Below are 23964 nucleotides of genomic sequence, written 5' to 3' on the forward strand. Positions count from 1 at the left end.
TTAGTAAAGTTCAGGGCACATTGAACGCAAATCTTCCCAACTCTGAGTCCAGCTCTCTATGATGCTTCTCAGCGTATTGGTTTTGAAGCCTCAAATTAAAATATGTAAGAGATCCTTATAGAAATGTTTTATGAGGGGACATCTAATATATTTACCATTAAATTTTTAAAAAAGATCTAACTACGGATGGCTGTAGACTCCTCACCCATTCAGCTTACTAAGATGGTGGTACTATCTAGGTTGTTAGAGAGAGACAGGAGACATGCTCTGCTGAGATCACCTGATCCTTTACTCACTGGGTCCTTCTGGATAAGCCAAAACAGTGTTTCTACAGGTTAAGCTTTTCCCTGTTCTCCTTTGGTCTAATTTTAAAGGATTGTTATTTCAGCTAGTATTCAGCAGAGGATGAGCTATTAAGAACCAGGGTAAAGCCTGTTATGTTAATAGCAACCAAACCCTAATGAACTATTCTATTCATTAAAATAATCTAGAACTGACTAGTCAGGATACCAGAATGTAAAGGGCTGAAAGATAAATCTTGAAGCAAGGGAGGATAACTCCTTTAGGAAGAACATCAGATTTCAAAGGATCATAGACAGAGAGCCGGAAAGGATCTTCTTAAAGGTCATCTGGTCCAAACCCTTCCATTTTACAAAGCAGGAACCTGAGGTCCAGGGAGGTTAAGGGACTTGCCCAAGGTCACACAGGTAGTAACAGAGGTGAGATTTGAACCTGGGACCTTTGATTCTAAATCCAGTGCTCTTTCCATTGTACCATACTCCCTCTCTCCTCTTGGCAACAGAATGATAGAAGAAGTCAACAAGTATTTATTTAAATACCTACTATGTTCTAGGCTCTGTGCTAAGAGCACTGAGGATATGAATAATAACAAGACATTCCCTACCTTCAAGGAACTTATAGTCTAAAGGGTGAGATAGTATAAAAAAGCTATATACACAATATATGTACAGGATAAACTGGGAATAATCAATAGAAGGTAATAGTAATAGCATTAAGGGGGATGGTGGAATCCAAAACAGATCTCTGGATTTTCACTGAGGAGCTAGTATTGATCTGCAGTGGTAGAGCAAGTTTCTGCAACAGCAGAAATTCCCCACACTAATAAAATCACAAGTACTTTGTGTTCCCTCTCTACCCTACCCCAAAAAAGAAAAAAAAGAAAACCAGCCTATTTAAAGGAAATAGAAAGTGGCACAGAAGATGGAAAATTGTAGACACAGGTGGCAGACAGACCTGAAGGAGTCTCAGAAAAAAACATTTGTTACTTCCTTGTGATTTTGTTTTCTATCCTGTAAAGGCTTATGATTTTGTGCAATATTTTATTCTTTATACTGTCTCATCATTTTTTGGGCTAAGCTTTAAATACAAGACTTTTTTTTAAGCCAATGAGAGTAGTTTAAGTGATTCGGTACAGGCTAAAAACCTCCAGGAGCAAGAGGTTTATGCTGGTGATTAGTGGAAGGACTTTTTCCAATCAGGCCCCCAGCTGCTAGTGCCTTCCGTCTCTCATGACTTTGTATTTGCTTTGTATGCATTTTGTATTCAAGTACATGTGGTTTTGTTGTCGTTGAGTCGTTTTTTCAGTTGTGTCTGGCTCTTTGTGACCCTCTTTGGAGTTTTTTTGGCAAAGATGCTAGATCGGTTTGTCATTTCCTTCTCCAGCTCACTTTGCAGATGAGGACACTGAGGCAAATCTGTTTTCCAATAGAATGCGACCTAATTGAAGTTAAGTTTTTGTCTTTGGATTCCCAGGGAACAGCACAGTGCCAGGCAGGGAAGGTTTTGTGACTTGCTTTGGTGTAGGGAACTCCCAGGATATTTGGGAACTCCTTCTCCCAAAGAGATTGGCTACTGCCCTACAACTTATGTCTTGGGCACGAGAAGGCATATGACTTACCCAGGGTCACTGTCAGTATGTGTTGGAGGTGGGATTTGAATACAAGTTTTTGTAAGATTGTCTCTCCCATATGAGCCTGGCATAGAGTAAACAATTTAAAATGTTTGTTGCTTGATTAGCTGGAAATCTGAGAACCTTTAATGGTTTAATGGTTTAATGCCTCACCAAAGAGTCATTCTAAAGCTTGGTAGCACCTATGTCTTGTTTATATACAGTTGTTTGCACTTTGTCTCCTCAGTTAGACCATGAGATCCCTGAGAACAAGGGCCACCTTGTTTCCTCACAGCTTAGCTTTCTTCAGTGCTTAATTGATGTTCACCGATTGCCACATTTCAACTTGAGGGTTCATATCAAATGGCATTCCACAATGGTTTGTATTATTGAATAAACAACCTGAATGAAGGGGTTGTAAATGATGCTAACTATGTTGGATGGGGATAACTTTTAAAAAAATTAATTTCTGATTTCATTGGTATAGGATACTCTCAGTGAGAAAACTCCCTCTATACATGCAGATCAATTCCCGAGTCTTAGAAGTTAAGTGAGTTGCCCAAAGTCACACAGACCACAAATGTCAAGGACTGTCTTGAACCTAAACCTCCAGAGAAGAGGAGATAAGTGGGACAGAGAGAGAGAGAGAGACAGAGGGGAGAGAGACAGAGTGAGAGGAGAGAGGAGAGGGAGAGAGAAAGAGAAGAAAAGAGGGAGAGAGTGTGTATGTGGGTGTTGGGGTAACAGGGAAAAGGCAGACAGCTATTTTCCATAGTTTAAGCAATGCTTTGCTTAGATTCAGGGAGCAGGCACAAGTTAAGTTCTCCTATAGAATCCTGAAGAGACTAAGGAGGTCACAGGATCACACAGTTAGTTTTGAAGGGTCCTTAGAGGTCACACAGTCCAAAGCTCTCATTTCATATGGTCAGCTGGTACTGAACACAGGTAAAGAAATGAGGCCAGACAGTGGACTTCCCAGTCATCAATCCCATGTCCCAATTTTATCACTTCTCCCAAACAGACCACAAAAATGCAGATTTACAGTGATTTACAACAACCATCTCAATAATGTGCTATTTGCTGTTCCAGAAAAAAAAAAAAGAGGGGTCAGTGGAAAGAATAATTAGTCTCCAAGATTACTTAAGTAGCCCTCAATGAAACTTAATACAGCAAGCTTGATTCAAGTACCCTGCAGATGTAACTCTACTTAGCCCTAGCCAAGGGCAGACTTGAAAATGATTCATTCCCTCATTTCAGAAATCCAGTCTTTTCTTGTTTTCTTTCCAAATAGCATGATTTGACTTAATTCTCTCCCCTAAATGGTTTTCAGAACTATCCTGGTGCACAGGGAGGAAGCAATTAAATTCCTTTATCTTTTCTCCCCAAAGCATCTAAACTTCTGATCAGACTGAAGTTTCTCAGTCATTTCCATCTTCAGTCCAATTTCCCCTCCTTTTGGGCAAACACTACAAGCCTGGTCAATGAGAAAAGCTTGGAGCAGCTAAGAGGAAGACGGTGAAGTTCCTGTCTGCCAAGGCAGATGGAGGAGGAAAAAAACACATTTCATCTCCTAAGACTGGAAGAAGCATCTCAGAGGATAGGTAGGAAAAGGGTGGTGATGGACATACACCCAGACATGGGAAAAGATGCGCAGAGTTTAAGAAGCACAGAGCCAAGGTCACTAAGGTAAAACCTGAACTCAGGTCCTTTTGACTGCAAATCCAGTGCTTTCTGCTGAATGAAGCTGCCTCTAACGGATTCACTGGAGGGTACCTTCCATTAAAAATGGTCCCAAGAATCCCACAGTCCCAAGTTGTACAGAGGACAATGAATATGAATCCATGTCGGCCTCTTTCACCCATCATCAGCATCCATCAGGCCAAAATAGGAACTTAAAAATTCCCAAGATAGAACTTCTAGGACTCATGGGACATTTTTTTTCTTTCAAGGAAGGAGGGTGTGCTGGAGCCAGTTCTGAATAGGACTGTTTAATTTTCAGTGTGAACATCTACACCTTGGAAATAGGCAAAGGCTACAAAACAAAGCTTGTTTTATGGTTTTGTCGATTGTCTCAACTTAAGAAATTGATGGAAAAAATATTAATCATGCAAATTAAGCTTAAAAATATGTCTCCTTGTATGATCACCCTCTTGTCCCAGAGCCGGCTGACAGACAAGTACCAGCACAACACCCCTGGGAAGAGACCTGTCCTACAATTACAATCTAAAGCTTGAGTACCAGTTGGTATTAGCTATGATGCCTAATCTCTAGGACTGTTTCCTTCTTTGTAAAATGAAGGTATTCATCTCCAAGACCTTCTTCCAGCTCCTTAAAAAAGATTTCTACCATTCTACTCAAGGTTGTATGAGAATAAACAGTATTTACCACAAACAGTAACACACACACACACACACACACACACACACACACACACACATGCTGACACATTCACCAATGACTTAGGGAAAAGAAAGAGAATTTGTTTAAAGTAGGATTCTTGAGCTAAGTATGATGGCTAAAGTACAGTCAGATAAAATTAGAGTATGATAATCCTCTTCCCAATCACCCAAACCCACAACCACCTATCTCTAAATAGCACAGTTGAGACTTTCCAAGCAGGTAACTATACGCCCAATCAGAAACTCAAATGACTCTTCCCTTTCCTTTGCTCCCTTTTCCCAAACAGTTTCCTAGCCCTCATGAATTCTATCTCTTATTCCCTTCACTGAACTCTCACAGGCATCCTCTGAGTATGGTTCCTCATCACCTTTCTGATGGACTACTGTAACCTTCTCATTGGTCTCTATTTCCAATCTTGCCCTCCCCTCTCTAATCTAGCTTTCACACCAGCTGCCTGAATAATCTTGCTAAGGCACAAGTGACCACATTGCTCCAATTAAAACCTTTGGTAGCTCCCTGTTGCCATGAGTGTATCCATAAGCCCCTCTCCACAAAGAGCAGATGGCTTTCCCTTTTCAGATTCTGTGTTGCAACCTAAGAGAGGTACTTAGTATTCCTAGATCTCAGAATGCTACCCCCATTCACTCACACAAGCCACCCTCCAGGGCAGGAGTACACTCCAAAATCCTTATCTTCCCTCCTCAAGGCTCAGCTCAGATTCCACCTGCTCATGATGTCTCCTCAACTGGTTCCAGAATTCTTCATTAGATCTGCCCTTATCATTCTTGCCTTGTATTATACCTGTATACACAGGATAATAGGGATAGTACTGGAAGGGACATGAGAAGCCACCGACTCAAACAACCTCATGTTATAGATGAGGAAACTTGGACCCAGACAATGTAAGTGACTGGATCATGGTATCACAGGTAGAAAGCATTAGAGGCAGAATTTGATCTCAGGTCTTCTAACACCAGAGCCAGTATGCCTTCTATTACACCAAGACCTCCCCTGCTGCATGCCCCAACACAACACAAGCTTCTCAAGGGTTATTTTTTTGTTTTGTTTTTGTGACCCTCAGTACCTTTCACAGGTACCTTGCACATAGTAGGTACTCAACAAATGTTTGCCAAATTGAACGAAACTACAAGGTTGGGGCCTATGGCCTTCTAAAGGTTTGGGTCTAGTTTTATGGTTAGGACAATTCTTTTCATATCAGGTTTCTGTTCTTTATACAACTTGAACAATTAAATGCATATGCCAGTTTTGGTAACTCCTCTTGCTATGGGAAAGGCCATAGGTCATTAACTATTCAATCACAATTAACCAACTTTTACCATTTATCCCATAGAATGAAAACTCTTTGCTTCTGTCTTTATTTGCTCAGCACCCAATACAGTGCTTAGGTACGGCAGGTATTTAATAAATACTTACTGATTCCTGGTTGACCAGTACTTACTAAATGATACTGACAATACTTTAAAGTGACTATGGTTACAAGGGCACTGAGGAGAAAGTTATAAGATAAGGTAATGGACCATAGGCACAGCTGGATAGCTACGTATAGTGTATAGTGGATAGAAGGAGATAGACTCGTCTTCCTGAGCTCAATCTAGCCTCAGACACTTACCAGCTATGTGACTCTGGGTGAATCATTTCACCCTGTTGGCCTCAGTTTCCTGATCTGTCAAATGAGCTGGAAAAGGAGATGGCAAATCACTCCAGTATCTTTGCTAAGAAAACGAGTCATGAAGAGTTAGAGGTGACTAAAATGATTCAATAATGATCACCTGGTGTCAGGTAGCAGCGGTGGAAATGGAAAAGGGAGCACTATTGGGAGAGTCTGTGAATGAAGAGGATTACATGACTGGGAATCAGGGAATGAAGATCAGCATGGAACAGAGCCACTGGGAGGGAGCGAGGTAGGGAAGGTACTGACTCTTGGGTAAAGACAGTATTAAAGAGGTCTGTGGAAGGGTTTGCCAGGGTAGGGGGAAAGGAGCTGAGGTTACTTCCTAAAAATGTCACAGTCTAAAAGAACAGTATCAAGTAAGAGGCCCTTGATTCAAATCCTAGCTCTGCGACTTACTAACTCCTCTAGGCTTAGTTTCCTCATCGGTATTATCAAAGTGGGGCGCGGACTGGACAACTTCTAGTATTCCTTCCAGCTCTAAACTGTATGAGTCCAGAGGACTCTTTCCAGGGACAACACACAAAGGCAAGACACTTCAGCAATCCACATGGCTCAGCCTGAAGAGGATTCTGGGGAAAGCTCTGAGAATCACTTGCAAAAGCACATGTTCCTGCTGCCTCCATAATGCCTATCCCAGTGCCACCACAGACAGCACTGCATGTCCCCTCACAGGACACCTGAACTCCATCGCTGCCAGTATCCCTTCCTTTGCATATATTGTGCAATAATGTGGTTTCTCCCTAGACCATGAGCTCCTGGAAAGCAGGTACCATTTTGGTTTTTGTCCCTACGCCCCTCTCCCTCCTCCACTGCCTCCTTCCCATAACCTAGCACAGTGCTTGGCACATAGTAAGCATCACATAAATGCTTGAGCAAGCATAGCCCTAGAGAGGCCAAGATTCTACTTCTGCCACTGAAGAGTGATGGACTTGGAGAGAGGGGACCTGGGTTCAAACCTCAGTTCTACCACTTATTACATAAGTGGACAAGTAACTTAATCCCTGGTGCCTTCATTTCTTCAACTGTGTGTGTGTGTGTTCGTCCTTTGCTGCTGAAGAAGACCATGCCATCAGAGAAATAATGACAAGACTTGCACTTGACTTTGTTTTGTGTGAGGGAAGGCTGTGCAGGTCACCAGCCTCACTTCTCCTCCAGAGCCATCTGAATCCAGTGACCTGATATTCATCAGGATGTCTGGAGATGACCCAGGATGAGGCAATTGGGGTTAAGTGACTTGCCCAAGGTCACACAGCTAGTGAGTGTCAAGTGTCTGAGATGAAATTGAACTCAGGTCCTCCTGACTCCCGCACTGGTGCTCTATCCACTGTACCACCTAGCTGCCCCTCATGTCTTCAACTATTGTTGGGGGTGTAAGCTCAGTTCCATGTGGACAGTCTCGGGCAGGTAAAAGTGAGGACTTCTAAACCTTAGAGTTCTCATGAGGCCCCCCAGGGAACAGCAGGGAATTGAGGTGTGAGACCTAGCTATCTCGTGCATTTCGGCCTCTTCCCGTGGGAAAAGTGCTGGGAGAGAGCATCCCCACCCTCGAGATTGGCCCAGGTCTGAGCACACCTATTGTTGTCTAACAGGCACGGTATTCAGGTGCAAACTATGCGGCCGGCCAGAGAGCTTAAGTAGGGTCAGGAAAGCCTGAAGGCGCTCTTAGCGCTGAGGGGCCCTTAGAGGACAGAAGGCCCCTCTTCCTTCTCTCCTTTCTTTGCTCTTCCTTCTCCCCTCTCTCCCCCTCTTCCATTCTCCCATTCTCCCACTTCCAATCTCTTACTGTAAGATCTTTGCCTCCTTGGGAGATTCCCCTCTCTCCTAAGGAAGAATTCCCCCTGCACATGTAACCAAGACCCTGAATAAAGCCTAACCCTTGTTTGACTCTGGAAAGTCTCTTCTCTCAGTTTGGCCAGCCGAAGACCTGTGATAGGTAAGGTAAGACTTGGGTAGCCCTCAGGCCTCTAGGCCTGGCAAACTATAAATAAAGGGATGAGATTAAATGAACAATCTGGCTTTCATAGTAGTTAGGCTAAGCCTTCCTCAGCTACTCTTGTTGTTCAGTCACATCTGACTCTTCATGACCCCATTGAGGGGTTTCTTGGCCAAGATTGGAGTGGTTTGCCATTTCCTTCTCTGGTTCATTTTTACTGATGAGGAAACTAAAGCAAACAGAATTAAGTGACTTGACCAGAGTCACATAGCTAGTTAAGTGTTTGAGGCCAGGTTTGAATTAATGAAAGTAAGCCTTCCTGATTCCAAGCTCAGTGCTTTATCCACTGTACCACCTAGCTGACCTTCCTCAACTATTCAGCCCACTATCAATTCCCACTAACAATACACACACACACACACACACACACACACACACACACACACACACACACACACACACACACACCCACACACACACACCCTATTGTACTTAGTCTATGGAATATGTTTTGTCACTTTTTGTATTCTGTCTTGTGAGCTCTCTGTTTCATAGGGGTTTTTTTTCCATCTCCATATCAGAAATTTTTAACAATATTGTGAATTTAAATGATAAAAAAATTACATCTTTATTTTTACTAATCTCTAATTTGAAATTTACCATTTCTTTCAATTATAAAAATGCAGGGTTTCCCCAGTCTGCCAAAATGGACCACGATACAAAAAAATTAAGAATCCCTGGAATAGCTGTTGCTTAGTTCCTTGAGGGCAAGCAGTCTCAGACCTGTTTCCTTTCCATCCCTTAAAGCTCAGGGATCTGAGCTGATCAGACAGTCTCAGACCTGTTTCCTTCCCATCCCTTAGCTCAGTGATAGCCAAATTGGATAGGAATCCAATTAATATCTGCTGAATCAAATTCTGTTCCATCTAGTTGGTATGATGGGATAACCCCAGTTAACAGGAGAGATGAACAGCACAGAAATAAAACAAAAACACAAAGAATAGTGAAAAGTGTACTGTCCTCAGACATGGGATTCCCTGGCTTTGCCAAAAACTACTGGTGTGACCCTGGCTATGTCATCTTTACCCTTATAACCTCTATTTCTCTCTCAATCAACATTCAGTCAGGTAACAAGCATTTACAAAATGCTTGCAATGTGCCAGACACTGTGCTAAGTGCCTAAGTGCCATCAAGGAGCTTACTTCTAATAGGAGAAAACAACAGATAAAAGGAAGCTAAAAAAGAGTGGGCTTGAAATCAAGGCAGTAGATTTCACAGAGGTTTGTTTCTAACATTCTATGATCCTCATTCACTCTGTTTTCAAGCTGCAGTCTGCTAAGGAGGCTTCCAGCTTAATAGCAGATGGATGGCTCAGCCACCAAATTGTGACTGCCTTCTTAGTCAGTCAGTAAAATATCTAACGTTCAGCAAATTCGGCTTCTTACTTATCTGAGCAGACTGTTTTACAACAAAAATGAAAGCATGCCAACTTTAACAGTCACCAAGACCATGTGCAAGCTGACAGATAGTCACATTTATCCAAGTTCCCTTTCCAAATGTAGAAACAGTATAAATGGCAATTAGTACTTTCCTCTTTAAAACACCCTCAACTACTGCAACTCTAGTTTTTACACACTAGGAAATTAGGAAAATAGTCCCATAGGTTGCAGATTAGAAGATAACCCCAATGGGCTACCGTGGCAAACAACCCAGCGTATTCAGTAACTAAACAAAATACAGTAGGGTGTCATGCCAGACAATAGTTTGAAATAAGAATTGCTTTAGGGCAAAGGGTTCTGTTAATGGTCCATTAATGTACCTGCTAATTTTTTAAGTCTGAAGGACAGCCAATTCACAAAGTGGTAAGAGGTTGCAGACACACAAATTCTATTTCTAGAATTTCTGGCCAAGCCTGCAAAATGCAGATGTGACAAATGTACCTCAGGCCAGAGAGGTGACTGCTTCTTCAGAATAATGTTAATTTCAAAGAAGGAAAGGGGGGTAGTTGGAGGGAGAGCAAGACAGTTAACAGGTAAAATGCTATTTCCTGGAAACTATTCTGATCTGGCAGGAACAATAAAATATTCTTCACTGCATAACTTGTTTCCTTGAGAATGATTGGTCACATTGCAGGAACACTGATTTAGAAATCTTCCTCTACCTGCAAAAAACCAAAACAATCTTCTCCTATTATTCGATTAATAAGTGTTTCATGATATTCAACTTTTCCCTTGTATTCTTCAGTTTCTATGAAGCAATGTAGGAGTAACTGACACAGGTCTGGGAATTTTCAAAACAAAAAATCAAAAAAATATTCAACATAGACTGTACTGTTGGCATTAGTACAATAAATCATTTTTGTTGGTATGACATGGTAAGCCTTTAGAATACAAAAAATATATATTATCAAGGTTTGGGTTGATATCTGTATTAATCCTGTCAGCTAGATATAGCAGTTTTAAATTTTATATATTATAAAGATAATTTTTTCTCTGGAAAGAACTGGGCAGCCTGTGATTTTACCAGTAATGGGGCACTCCCACTGTGGAAACTCCCTCTATTGATGAAGATAGACAACTCATTTGAAAGTTGTTGGAGGGCACTGGGGGAGCGGGGCAGTTAGAATGACTGGTCCATGGTCACGCAACCAGTATGTGTCAGAAGGAGGATTTGAACTCAGGTCTTCCTGTCTCTAGACACCTTCCTGTTCTCTACGATCATAGTGAACCTTGACACATGCTTAACAATATTATATTATTACCCAAGAACATTCATTACCTCATAAATCTGTCAGCCATCATTTTTTCCTCTGCTTACGTACTTTAAATGTGACAGCACAAACAGTCAAATATTCTTCATGTCAAAAATACTTTCATGTCATTACTTATCCTTACTCACACATATACACAGGCACACATAGATAGATCCTTCCTCACCCCATACCCTTCATCACTACCCCCAGACATAACATACACTAGCCCTTTCAGTCTGGATTACTTCCCAATCATGAGCGCTTCCCAATCAATGTAGCAATGAAAAACCACCCTGGGGTATTATTTTTTGACCACCTCTGACTGCCATAGTCCTGAAAGTAAAGTTTCCAAAGGACTCAGGATACCAATCATAAGAATTTTGATTTTTAAAAAAGTTTGCTGACAATTCTTATAAATCTTGGAAGCAAATGTGCAAACAGCCTCAGTGCTTCTGCTACAATATGTTTGAAGGCAATACTTGATACCTGACAACATTCTAAGGACTGACTCTACATTAACAACTCCAGAAAAAAAAAGGTTATTAACCAAGTTTGAATACTAAACATATTCACTTTCCCTCAACTCCCAACTATTAGCATTTGGGGTAAAATCCAACAGATAAATCTTGAAGTTTCTAATTCCCTCCAATTTTGATGAAACAGTTCCCATAAATTACTAACACTGTCCCATTTGGATTGTATCCCATCATTGTCACATCACATTTAAAGTGTTTAGCAACATGCTAGCCAACTTGGAAAAAACTACCACTAGGTTTTTCTTTTTTATTAAAATGACAAGACAAGGAGTGGGTTTTGCTGTCATACCGCTGTCAAAACCAAAGGAGAAATAGATTCTCACGAGAATAAGGTGTCTTGCCAAGCACCTATGGTTCACATAAAGAACATATAGACATTTTTGGTTGCTATTAAATTGCCCCCAAAAGCAAACACTAAGCAAGGGTAGTAAGATATGATATGAATAGGATCAGGTTCTCATGTGTGCCCTTCATACTTGCCCTGAAATCTAAATGACAACTTAAAACATCAGCCAAGCTCCAAAGTCTCCCCTTTACTCAAGCAGCAAGGGGGAAAAAATTCATTTCTCTGACTAAACACTGAGGAGAAAGCAGTACACTTTGCTTTAATCTTCCTGCATCCCAAATTGTCAACTTAAATTTTAAATAAATCGAGAATGTTGCCCTTACCATTGTATAGCCAACATGTTCAAGAGTAATCTGAGCACGAATAATTTTTTAAAACGACCCACAAGTTTACTGTTGTCATTTGTACAATCCTGACTCTTCTAAAGCATAGCATGAGGCTATGATTAAATCACAGTCAAAAGAAAGGGTGGAAGGAGGGAAATTATGCTCACTTCTCTTTGGCTAAGAGAAATTCAGTCACTACATGGCTAAAAGAATCCTGTGATTTATAGTGTTTGCCATTTTGGTTGGCTGTCTTGTGATGTGACTGCTTCGCAGGAGATTTTTGAAGATGTCTAACACATAAAAGAATGTCGAAGCTATCTAGCCAGCCTCAACTGACTTAATCTGAAAGCTCATTCTCCAACTCCAACGTTATGAAATTTGGGTAGAAGTGATGCGGTTTTTTAAAAGCCAGTTTTAAAACAGACACAAAACGAAGTCCCATGAGAATTGTCCTGACTCCAAAATCCTGTGTATACATGAAAAAAAGTTTTCTATCACCCTCCCGATTCTCCTTTGGCAGGTAAGGTTACAATGGTTGCACACTTCAAGAAAATATCTCCAGTGTCCTTTGGACGAGGGACTAAATCCGCCAGGGGCATTTTGCTAGGGCCAGGACCTCTTCTGGAGACCTGGAAAATAGACATCTACGTTCCGCAACTGGTGTTAAATGCGGCATCTAGCCCTTTTCCAATACTCTTTAGAATATCAAAAAGAGTGCCCCAGCAAGCTGTGTTTTCAAAGGGATAGTGGCCTCTGCTGTCTAACGGGGCATAACCCTAACCCAAATAAAGTATTATGATTTTTTTTTAAGTCGAGAGCTTCACCATAGCTGCAGCCTCCAGCATATCCTGGTATGGGGGTAGGAAGGGGGCTTACGCGGAACCTACAGTCATGCCACCCTGCTAATAGCAAAGGCTGAGACGGCTGGGTGGCCAAGGCCAGCAGTGCCCACCGCCTCAACCATGAGGCCGGCCGCCTTCTGACACGAGAGGAACCGGGATAAGTATCTACGCAAACACCATGCGGTCTGTCCCGAGAGCCTCTCACAGGATGCGCGCAGGAGCCGGCGTCAGGCTGTACCGCTCTGCCCCGAGCTGCACCGAGCGGCCCGGCCCGGCAGGCTGCGGGCAGGCGGGGAGGGAGGAAGAAGAGAGAAGAGGAAACGAGGCGGGCGGGCGGGCGGGCAGGGTGGCTGGCAGGCGAGCGGGCGGGCGGGCAGGCGGGCTGGCCGGCCTCAGCCTCATGCACAGGAAGCCCCGGTCCCAGCCAGGGGTTAGGCTGGCCTCGCAGCAGCTGGAGGGCCGGGGGAGGTGGGGAAGGAGGAGTATGCTCCAGGCACATGCATGTCCCCGCTGCTTCTCTGCTCTAGAGAGCAGCGGCTGGAGGGCAAGGGGAGGGAAGACTACCGAGGCCGCGTATGTGACCCCCTCCCCTCCCTCCACACTCCCCCAGTCTCCGCTCCTCTCCCGCAGGATGCCGCGAGCGAGCACAGCCTCGGCGTGGGGGTGGGGGGCAGGCTAACGGACCCCTGCTCCCCTTTCTCATCCACTCACCTCGCCGTCCCCAGGCCGAGCCCGCCCCGCCGGCAGTGGACGCAGTTTGGGGCTGGATCCTATTTAAAGCGCAGACAGCTAAAGCTGCTGCTGCTGCTGCCGACCTTGCTAGGCTGGCTGCGGCTGCTGCAGGGGCTGCTGCAGCGGCTGTTGCTACTGCTACGGCTGCGGCTGCGGCTGCGGCTGCTAGTGCTGCTGCGGCTGCTGCTGCTGCGGCTGCTGCTGCCGCTGCTGCTGCCGCCGCCGCTCTGGGGAGGGTGCTGCGTGGGGCGCGTGCCGCGCCCTCCACCACCCCTCCCCTTCCCCGCCCCCCGACTCCCCACCCTCACTTCCCTTCCAGGCTCTGACAGCGCGCGCGCGCGCACTCCGGGGCCCTGGTGGGAGGAGGCCGGACTAGCTGCTGTCCCTGGGGTGGAGAAATCGGGAGCTGACCGCTCTCTAGCCTTCTCCTCCTGCTCCTCCTGGCCTGGCTCTCACTCCGGCCCACGGAGGAAAAAAAAACACTCTGCGCTCCAGTTCTGCCGCTGTATCGACTTGACCTCCCCGCTCCAACCTAGCCTCCCTCCTACCCTAAGACGCCTGCCCCTCAAGTTATATTTCCTAATAATGCAGATGAAGGGGAAAGGCAAAGGGTGCCATGAAAGTGTTGGCATTAACAGTCTCCAAATGAGCCCATCACGTCCCCAGGAACGGCGCCAGCAGGACCTTTTCCGTCTTTACTGTCACGCTCCCCTGGAGCCCCCCAACCACACCTGGGGCGCCCTCGGTGCGACTGCGAGCGGCGTGCCCACTCCTTGGAACCAGGTGGTGGTGGCCAAAAGGATCTTTCTCTCTCTCTTTCTTCAGATCTCTGGCACAAAAATTGTGTGACCTTTACCACATCGATTTCACCATAGCTCTCCACATGTGCTTTCACCACAGCCCCTTGCCCTGACCGGCTAGAGTTCTGCAAGGCCCTGAACGTGAAACAACCTTGGAAGAGAGCACTCCGAGACTACAGTTAGAGCAGAATGCAACCTTGATGTTGCTCAAGGGCATACACTTCATTCACCTGAGAAGTTATGGGCCAACGATTTATTTTGGGATCTGGCATTAGTGGGATAGCTACAGCAGACAACGCAATGCTTCCGAAATGGAACTCAAAATGCAGCCCTTTTACCAAAGTTCAAAGACCAAAGTCACTACTCACATGGATAAAACCCTTATTACCGTCAGGATCAAATACAAAATTTTAGCTTTTAAAGTTCTTCACAGATGAGGTAATTTTTGTAAAGCACAGTAGCAGGAATACAGTAGGTGCTTAATAAACTCGTTTCCTTGCCTTCCCCTTTACATTCTGGACTTTTTAACTGTTCCCATGTTCTAACGCTTGACTCCCCTTCACATACTCTTAAGATCGGCTACCGTCGTCTTCCTATTTTTTCCATGACTCTCCTGCTTCTGCTCCATGCCTTTTCACTAACTGTCCCCTCATCTTTGCCTTCTGATTTCCCTGGCTGTCTTTAAGACAACTTAAATCCTACTTTGTGCAAGAATCTTTCCCTACCCTCTCCCATACATATAAATGTGTATCTACACAAATATGCGTGTATATGTATACATATGTACATGTAGATATGTACATATATGATGTTTATAGTTATTTGTATATTGTCTTCCCTATTATATAAACTCACTGAGGATAGAGATCCTGTTTTCCTGACCTCTTAGCACAATGCCCTGTACTTAAGTAAGTGTTTGAATCAATCAACCAAAGAAGCTCCAGAAAGTTCCTTGAGAATAGGGACTGTTTTTGTTTTGTCTTTTTATTCTCAGCACCGTAGCATAGTGCCAAGTAGGCACATAGGAAACCTTATCTAAATGCTTATTAATTGATTGATTGATTGATTGCCCCTCTCTGCTGAATTTCATTAGGCAGCCTTTTTAGGAATGAGGACATCTGGTTGCAGAGTTTCAGTAATTCCAAGCCAGCTGGGCAGTGGAATCTTCTTGCTACTCTGCATTACTGGAACCTATAAATGCTTGCTGATTGATTGATTCCGATTGCTTTTGGAAGGCAACTCAATCACAGAAGATCCAACAATCCTTCTCTTTGTACCAGATTACACTTGGGCTGCTTGTCTTCATAGTGCAAGGCAAAAAAAAAAAATCATGTTTACCTCCTAGCCTTTCCTTTCAACATTGGTTTGGAGTCAGGAAGACTCATCTTCATGAGTTCAAATTCAGTCTCACACACTAACAATGTAACCCTGGAAGTCACTTCACCCTGTTCACCTCAGTTACCTCATCTGTAAAATGAGCTAGAAAAGGAAATGGCAAACGACTCCAGTATCTTTGCCAAGAAAACCCCAAAATGGGTTCACAAAGAGTCAGATAGGATGGAAATGACTCAACAACATTTTCCCTTGACTGATAGTCCTTTGTATTATTGCTATATAGTGCATGTAACCAAGCATTTTAATGAAGATGATCTTAAAAACTCAACTTTGACAGGAAAATGATAAGTGTTGGGGAAGATGTGGGAGAGTCGGAATACTAATTCATTGTTGGTGAAGCTGTGAGCTGATCCAATCATTCTGTGGAGTAATTTGAAATTATGCCCAAAGGGCTATAAAAATGTGCATACCTTTTGACCTAGTAATACCTCTTCTAGGGCTGTATCCCCAAGAGATCATAAAAATGGGGAAAGGACCCACATATGCAAAAATATTTATAGGATCTCTCTTTGTGGTGGCCAAGAACTGGAAATTGAGGGAATGCCACCAAATGGGGAATTGTTGAACAAGTTGTGTTATATGAATGTAATGGAATACTATTGTGCTATAAGAAATGATAAACAGGTGGACTTCAGAAATACCTGGATAGACATATATGAACTAAGGCTAAGTGAAGTGAGCAGAGCCAGGAGAACATCATACACAGTAACAGTCGTAGTGTTTGAGGACTGTTTTTGATCGACTAAGCCCTTCACAGCAATGTGAGGACCTAAAACATTTTCAAAGGACTCATGATGCAAAATACCATCCACATCCAGAGAAAGAACTATGGAGTCGGAACACAGAATGAAGCAGACTATTTTCTCTTTTGTTATGTTTGGTTTTGTTTAGTTTTACTCATGCTTTCTCCCATTCATTTTAATTCTTCTATGCAATGTGACTAATGTGAAAATGTGTTTAATAGGAATATATGTGCAGAACCCATATAAGATTGCATTCTGTCTTGAGGGAGAAAATTTAAAACTTATGGAAGTGATTGTTGAAAATTGAAACAAATAAATAAATTTTAGGGGGAAAAAATCTGAACCTTGTTCAGCTTAAACTAAGTGTCTTCTGACTTCCCTGTTTCAGTCAGTGGCATTACTATTCATTTAGCCTCCCATAGGAGAAACCTTGGTGTTATCTTTGACTTCTCTCTCCTTTTGGTCTCCTAACCAATCAGTTCTATGTTCATTTCAGCTTTGCAACATCTCTCTAATCAATTCCCTTCTGTTTCCATTGTCCCAAGGACTTTGTTTAGGCCCTTATTACCAGCTGTACAAAGAGGGAACTGGATTATATGATCTTTAAGGTTCTTTTAGACCTTAAAATTCTCTCAATCCATGATAATGGAAAAGGTTTGGGACTGAGGTTCTGAGGGAGCTAACTGGAGATAAACATAAGGATTACTGAATTACAAAGAAGGCCCATTTGAGCTCATATAGCAGAATTTGTGGGAGAACCAATCAGCCCAATTTCATGACTTTTCCTAGAACACTGGGCAGCCTTTATTGCATAGGCAGTTGTGAATTATTCAAAATTGCTGAACAGAGCAGACATATTGATTCAGGAAGAGTAATCTGGTCCTGCTGTGGAAATGTTGGATTAGAGGAGGGGAAAGGCCAGAGATAAATTAGGAAGTTTTAGCAATAGTCTAAACCAGAGGTTATAAAACCTGAACTAGGGCAGTAGCAGTGAAAATGGAAATGGAAAAAGAAGAATGGAAAGAAATGGAAAGGAAGAAACAAGTATGAGAATGGACAGGGTTTGGTGATAGACTGCATGTCTACTGCCTATGGAATATTTCAAACCGAATGTGCTGGAGACATCTTAAAACTCATCATGCCTAAAGCTAAGCTAATCTTTCCTGCTCCCCCTTCCAAACTTTCATGTTTCTGGAGAAGACACTCCCACTTTTCCAGTGTCTCCAGTTTATAGTTACAGCATTTTACAAACTCCTCACTGTCACTCAGCCCACATATCCAAAAGACTGCTAAATCTGACTTTCAATTTTTACTGTGTCTCTTGCATCAGATCCCTTCCCTCCACTCACATAGACAGGCCCTCATTATGTCTTGCTGAAATTATTGCAACAGCTTTCAAACTGGTGTCCCTCCCCACTCTGGTCCATCCTATACTCTGCTGCTCAGATCATTTTCTTTAAATGTGGATCTGACCATGTGACCCTCTCCTACTCAACTAATTTCAGTGGCTTCCTACTGCTTCTAGGGGAAAACACATACTCTTTGGTTTCTCTTTTAAACCCTTGTACAAGCTGGCCCCCATCCTGACTTTTCAGCATCGCTGGACATGATTCCCTCTCCAACAATCTGCAATCCAGCTAATATAGTTTTCTTTCTATTCCTCATACATAATTCCCATCTCAGTGACTTTCTGCCTTCTTCATAACCTTTTTCCTGTCTCTGTATCATTGCACTGACTGTATCACCTGCTCCTGGAATTTGCCCCCACCTTACCTCTGCTTCATAAAGTTACTCTCATCCTTTAAGATGCGGTGAAGGCACCGCATGAAATACCAGATTCCACAGGAAGCCTAGCCTGATTCTCTACCCCTTTCCTCCAGTTGATATAGTCCTTCCTTCCAAAGTCTTTAATTGCTGACTGAGCATCGCCTCAGACAAAGTGAGACCTATGAAAGACCTTAGCTTAAAAAGTCCAAGCTTTCCCACTGCTTCTGTGGCCATCAGCAGTCATCCTGACCTATGTCTTGCCAATGGACTCTGATGACTGGAGGAGAGAGTGAGTCTGGTGGCTTTGTGTTGCTCGGCCTCACTTAAATCTAATTCACTTGTAAATTAAGACAGCATCCTCCTAATGTTCTTAGTCCTCTTCAAGAACAAAGGACAAACACAGTAGCTCATATTTAAATACTTTGCATATATTTGTATTTTTAACTTTATATTTATGCTATAGATTTATTTTTAGTATGTACTTGTCTCCCCCCATTAGATTATATGCTCATCAGTAGTAGGGTGCTTATATCCATCCACCTAGCTTAGTGCCTGATATATAGTGGGTGCTTAATAAATTCTACTTGATTACTTGGTTGATGTAGGAAGTGAAAGATGACAGAAATCTTAAGCTTAGGTGACCAGGAGAGTTATATACTGTCATAAAAGGGAATGAGGAACAGGAGGAGGTGTCCAGAGGGAGGAAGAGTTAAGCTTTAATCATGGTATGTTGGTGGTCATAGAAGGCTGAAGATGGAAGTGAACAACTAATAGTAAATAAAAATGGGCTTGGGGTTTGGGAGAGAGGTCAAAGTTAAGATACAGATCATGGAGTCATCTACATGGATGTGTTAGCTGACTGTGGGGAGATCACTAAGACAGAATAGACATAGCACAGGGAATATATTTAAGATTAGGGAAAAGAGCAAGAAGCCAGCAAAGGGGACAGTCAGAGAAGGATTTAGTCAGGGAGGTAGTCTACCAGGAATGTAGAATGCTATGAAGGTATTATTTAAAATTTTTTGATTATACTAAACAGATTCTTTAATTCATTCAAAGTTGATTGTCATTATCATATTCTTGTCACTCTATAAATTATTCTCCAGATTCTGTTTACTTTACTCTGCATCAGTTCATAAAAGTCTTCCCAGATTTCTCTGAAACCATTCTCTTTATAATTTCTTAAAGCTCCAAAGTATTTTATCATGTTGAGATTACTTTGTTTGTTCAGCCATTTATAAAGTGATGGGCACTCTTTCAGATTTCAATTCTATGCCATTTCAAAAAGAACTACAAATATTTTTGTACATCTTTAGAATTTATACTGCTTGAGACTAATCCGTCCCTAAATCTAAATTCCCTCTAATTCCCACGTTCTTCCCTTTTCTTCCTATTTCCCTGTTGAATGAAATATATTTCTGTACTCATTTCTATGTATGTGTGTATTCTCTCTTTTGACTAGTTGAGATGGGAGTGAGATTCAAGTGTCAGTCACTTCCTGGAGGTATTTCTTTTTTTCAATAGGTGAGGGCCTACAGTTTCAAATGCAGAGGAGAGATCCAGAAGTACTGGATCTGGTGACTGAAAATTCACCAAAGATTAAGGAAAAAATCTTGAAACCAGATTGCAGAGATATAGTGGTCTCACTACTGTCCTAAGAAATTGATACTGAGCACAGGAAAGAAAGCACAATAGCTACAGCCACACCTAGGAAGAGTTTCTATTTTTTCATTTTTTTAAGATCAAGGGAGTCCTGAACAACTCTGTAAGGCAGAAGGGAATGACCCAGTGGGATGAGAGATTAGGTTTACAAAATAAAAATAAAAGAAAGGTTCAGAGATTGTGGAAGGGAGTGGGGTAAAATTTTTGAAAAATCTCTCTGTCTTCCTTTCTCCCTCTCTCCCTCTCCCTTTTCATTTCTCCTCTTCCCTCCCAGTATTACTCCATCTTTCTTCCTCTTCCTCTCTCCATTTCTCATTCCCCCTTTCCTTCCTCCCTCCCTTCCTCCTTCTTTTCCTCCTCCTTCTTCTCCTTCTCCTCTTTCCTCTTCTCTTCTTCCTCCTTTCTCTCTCCCCTGCACCTCTCCATCTTTCTCCCTCTCCTTGTCTCCTCCCTCCCTTCCTCCTTCTCCCTCCCTATTTCCCAGAAGGTAGGAGTATCAGATGAATGAAAACAAACAGATATTGAGTATAGAGGAATTAGGGTGAGAGAATTCCCTTCATGTGACCCCTGCTTTCTTAATAAAGAATAAGGAGACCAGTTTAGATCCTGAAAGTAAGAGTAAAAGAGGGGAAAGAAGTAGAAGGCTCATGGTGATCAAAGGAAGGGCTGGAGGTGGAATAGGGTCTTCACAAAAAATGAATAAGGAGATTGTGGAGCCAAGTAAGGATCCAGATGACATTACAGAACATGGATTGATAGTGGACTCAATTAACGTGTTTCATAGCTTTCTCCAGCTGTGCTACCCAAATCTATTTCCCACTCTCTGTCCTCACTCCCTTCCCTTCCTTCCCCCACCCAAATCCATAGGACCTCTTCTCATTTTCCTCTGACCTCTCCAAGTAGTCAGTTTTTCAGGTAGCCTTCATAAGACCCCTCTGTCCTGTTCTCTACAGATCTTTACCCCAGCTACTTATTTCCTCCCCCTTTCTTGACCACAGGCGACTAATAGCCTTGGCTTCCACTCTCATTGTGGATGACTGGCTGCAGAATGTAATAATTTGCTTGTGAGAACATAATAGAAAAAGTACAGTAATGGTCTTTAAGGTATTGGGGGAAGGGTAGGAATCCTGGAGGGGATGTTTCAGAGACTCTCAAAGTTTTCTGGAAAGTGGAGGATTCCCACAGCTTTCTCCTGGAGTAGTGTCAGGTGGTGAGGGACAGGGAGAGCAGAGGCACCCAGAGACTTAAGAACACCGTGTTTTCCAGTCAGATGAGGACTTCTGGAGTTAAACACAAGAGCCAGCGACAGTCAAGAAACTCTGAAGGACTTTGAGGCAAAATGGTGCAATGTAATAATGATGATGACGATAATATTTACACATCGCTGCAAGTATTATTTTTACAGATACTATCTCATTGGATTGTCACAACTCTGCAAGGTAAGGTACTCTTATTATTCCCATTTTACAGGTGAGGAAACTGAGTCTGAGAGACTTATCCAGTTACATAGTTGGTAAGTATCTGAGGCAGAATATTTACTAGGTTTTCTAGACTACAGCACTATTACTATTACAGATCAATGACCATTTTTGAGTGATGTTTTGACTTTCATGTGAGTTTCATGTGAGGCAGAGTTGTACAACTAGGTGGTGTAGTGGACACAGTACTGGATGAAGAGTTGGACAGGAGTGAAAATGGCTGGACAACAAGAGCTGCAGAGTCATCAGTCTCACTCTGTCTTCCAGAGTCATCAAAGTCTAGTGGCTGGACAAAAGTCAGGACAACTGGTGATGGCTTGGGATGCAGTGGATGACCTTGGTGTCTTTGATGTCTGACCAAGCTCTAAGCCTACCAAAACACCTGCATAAGCACAGTGCCTGGCCTCTAGTTGGTTGGTTGGTTGATATCTTTCGTTCTCCAAGAGGATCAAAATAGCATCACCATGATAAAGTGAAATTTCAGGGTGTCTGACTGTGGCTGATCAGACCAACACAAGCTCGGAATGCTCTGCCACAGGTTGGGCACAGATAGTTTGTGTGAATATTTGGGATGGGTACTCCAAATTTGTGCATCCTTTGTGCTGTCTCAATTCTGCTTTGCTCAAAGAGCACAACACCCTTTCTGATGTGGGCAAATCAGGCTGAGTGGTCCTGTGCCAGTGTCTTCTATGCTGCACAGTCAAATCCAAAGTTCTTGAGAGAGACCTTGAGAGTGTCCTTGTATCGCTTCTTCTGACCATCATGTGAGTTCTCCATAAAATAGTCTTTTTGGCAAATGTATATTTGTGCTCTCTGAAACATAGTTTGAATGCTTGGCAGTTCAACTTGAACAAGGACTTCAGTGTCTGGTACCTTATCCTGCCAGGTGATCCTCAGAATCTTCCTAAGACAGTTCAATTGGAAAGCAGTTCAGTTTCCTGGCATGGCACTGGTAGACTGTCCAAGTTTCACAGGCATACAGCAATGAGGTCAGCACAACAGCTCTGTAGACCTTCAGTTTGGTAGTCAGTCGTATACCTCTTCTCTCCCAAACTTTTCTTTGGAGCCTCCCAAACACTGAGCTAATTCTGGCAATGTGTGCATCAATCTCACTGTCAATGTGTACATCCCTGGAAAGTACACTACTAAGGTAAGTGAACTAAAACTAAACTGGCCTCTAGTAGGTACTATATAAATGCTATATAAGATAAATGCTAGCCAATATTATTGTTTACTTATTTCATTTTATACCAGGATCCAATAACTTCTCCATATTCATGCCTTTTGTTAGAGAATGATTTTAGAGGTGGATTTGAGGTCAAAGTTATTGCTGACCTTGTAACAGATTCATCATGGCCAATCTCTTTGGGTTCTCTTTTTCAAACCATGGACCATATGACCTAGTAAGTATGACTTGCAGGGTTATGAAATGAGTGTAGATGTGCAATATCCAAAGGTCACTGCCCTGTTGGAAAAAAAGCCCTTTGGGTGTTTTCTCTCTCTTTTTCCTCTCTCTTCTAAAATTGCAAGGATTTATATCTATACAAGGATCTATACATCCCAAGGGCTGGTCTCTAACCCCAGCAATGAACCCTTCTTTTCCCCCTACTCTTATGGGTAGAATGTAAGTAGCTCTCAGAGTGTGAAAAAATCACTACCTTCTTCCTAAGCTAAAATGGCTTATCATCATCCTCATCCTCATCCTCATCCTCATCCTCATCATCATCATCATCATCAAGTATTTATTAACTCTTAAGCTTACTCTGTGCCCAAGCAGAGATCTTTTCTGATCCTTCCTTCCCTCAGCCCCCATTCCTGGGCATTTACACATCTGTGTACAAGTTGTATTCCCCTCTCCCAGAAGGACAACTCCTTGAAGACAGAAATTATTTCTTGTTTTGTCCTTGTATCCTCAGTCCCAACATAGAGCCTTCTAATCATCAAGTGCTCAATAAATACTTGGAGAATTGACCTAGCTTACTTTGTCTCTACTTTGCACTTTTCTGTAGATCTGTTTTATTCTGGGGACTGCTTGAGGGCCTGGGCTTCTTTTTTTCATTTTGTCTTTCTGTCCAGCTCCACTCCCAGCCCTAGCGCCTTGCATGTAGTGGGCTCATACTACATATTCTGATATATTCAACTGAGCCCAGAGCCCTCTTTAGATCAATGTCCAAGGCTGTTGCCTTCCCCACCTCATAGCACAACTATCCACCCTTTCTTAATAATCATTTTAAAAGACCTACTATGTGTGTCGTAATGGTACAGGTCTCCCACGGACTCCTCCTCAGAACTCTTGCACTTTCCATTGTTGGTACCACTCTTTGGTACTTACTATAGACTCCTTTGTATTGTTGCTTATCTCATATAAAAACTCTGTTCCCTTGACTACACTGTAGGCTTTGTGATGACAAAGACCATACAAGATGCTGTTGCTAACTAGATATGGCATACTGCTTTAGACTTGTAGCACAGTGCCTTACACATAGTTGGTGCTTAATAAAATAAATATGTGTTAAGGAAGAACTTATTTGAAATGAAGTGATGGACTGTGCCTTTTTTAAAAAATGTTTTTAAAAACATTCAAAACATGAAAAGAATCTCAGAAATGAAAAAGACCTCAGAGGTAATCTACTTCAGCTCACAACTAAGC

The 23964-nt window shown here is 42.6% G+C and overlaps 1 protein-coding gene across 2 annotated transcripts in view; it reads right to left on the minus strand.

Annotated features, from left to right (window-relative positions):
- The window catches only part of ACSL1 (acyl-CoA synthetase long chain family member 1), a 96626-nt gene extending 72950 nt beyond the window's left edge, over positions 1 to 23676 (minus strand). The window contains exon 1 of one of the 2 annotated variants that reach the window (XM_072624008.1): positions 23558 to 23676. The gene's annotated coding sequence lies outside the window, so the exon portion shown is untranslated. Of the gene's footprint in view, positions 1 to 13448; positions 13569 to 23557 lie in introns of those variants that run through there. The other variant, XM_072624010.1, reaches the window with a different exon arrangement.
- Between the last annotated feature and the right edge of the window lie 288 nt (positions 23677 to 23964).

Source organism: Notamacropus eugenii, chromosome 7 (assembly GCF_028372415.1).
Source record: "Notamacropus eugenii isolate mMacEug1 chromosome 7, mMacEug1.pri_v2, whole genome shotgun sequence".
In the NCBI taxonomy this organism is placed as follows: domain Eukaryota; kingdom Metazoa; phylum Chordata; class Mammalia; order Diprotodontia; family Macropodidae; genus Notamacropus; species Notamacropus eugenii.